The sequence below is a fragment of the Rutidosis leptorrhynchoides genome, chromosome 1 (genome assembly GCF_046630445.1).
Source record: "Rutidosis leptorrhynchoides isolate AG116_Rl617_1_P2 chromosome 1, CSIRO_AGI_Rlap_v1, whole genome shotgun sequence".
Taxonomy (NCBI): domain Eukaryota; kingdom Viridiplantae; phylum Streptophyta; class Magnoliopsida; order Asterales; family Asteraceae; genus Rutidosis; species Rutidosis leptorrhynchoides.
In genome coordinates this window covers 246,333,645-246,334,977 of record NC_092333.1, presented here as the reverse complement: position 1 = coordinate 246,334,977, position 1,333 = coordinate 246,333,645, and positions in this window count along the sequence as shown.

Genomic DNA, 1,333 nt, shown 5'->3' with positions numbered 1-1,333 from the left:
ATAATTATAAACTTTAATCATAATAATTATTCATATTCATAGTCTTTTAACATTTTCATTAATCATATTATTACTCAATATTTTATTTCATTAACCATATTCATAAGCTCATTAACAACCCCATTCATATTTATCATCTTTAGCAAATTCATAAGTGCATGCAATGTTTCTTTATCGTATTCATAATTTTTTTTAACTACATCATTTATTTTCATGAGCATAATCATAATAATTAACATTTAACATAATACTTTAAAAGAAACAACTTAAAAAGTATAATTAAATTAGGGTGTTTTAGGAATACCTTAAAGTGGATTAGAATAAGGAAAAAAAATACAACGAATGATGGCGATGACAAACTGAACAGAAGCAGAAAAAAAACACAGCAGCAACGCGGCAATATGAGCAGGTCTGTGGCCTGTTTGGTCACGCAGAGAAACATCAATATGAGCAGCAACAAAGGCGACTTTGGGGCTGTTTTTGAGGCAGTTTTAGGTGGCTTTTGGGCGGCTGACAGCAACCAGAAAAATGCAGCAGCAGGGTGATAATTTAGGCGGGTTTAGGTGGCCAGAAATAGCAGAACAGGCTGTGGTTAGTGGCGGTTCACAGCAGCAAAAACATGAGCTGCAGTGGGCTGTTTTAGGGGTGCAAGAACAGCAGCAGAACAACTGTAAATGGTGGCGAGTTGGGCTGGCTGCAAAAAATGCAGCTACAGGTGGGTGGTTGATGGCTGTGATGGCAACCAAAATTGGCTGTTTTAGTGGGCTGTTTTGGTGCAGAAGTGAGTCGACTAGGGTGATTGTTGGTGACAAAAAAAACTGTCGAGCAAGCAAGGAAAGGGAGGAAGGGTTTTCAAGTGATTTGGTGAATTACGTGTGAATGAAAAACAATAGAACTTGGGTTTTATTTTATAGAGTGCATTTGCTAAAATTTGGATCATAATCCAATTGCTCAAAGGTGATCTAGGAGAGGGATTAGGATGAACTTCAAATTGGTTTTATGTTAGGATTAGGATTAATATAACTAGATTAGGATTAGGACTAGTTTACTTAGTTAATAAGTTTTTTTTTTTTATTAATCATGGCAGACCCATTTTTACATAATTATATTATTTTTTATTTTTATTTTTTTTAAATCGGATCATTTTATATTTATACAATTTATATTATTTTTTTTATTAAATGTTTCATTTATCTAAGCTAAGTTTTATTTAATCTTTTTACATTTTTGTCCATGACTTATATTAACTTTTATTTACATCCCATTAGTTTTTAATCTATATAATTGTCACATTTTTAATTATTACATATAGATTATATATATAAAATATCAC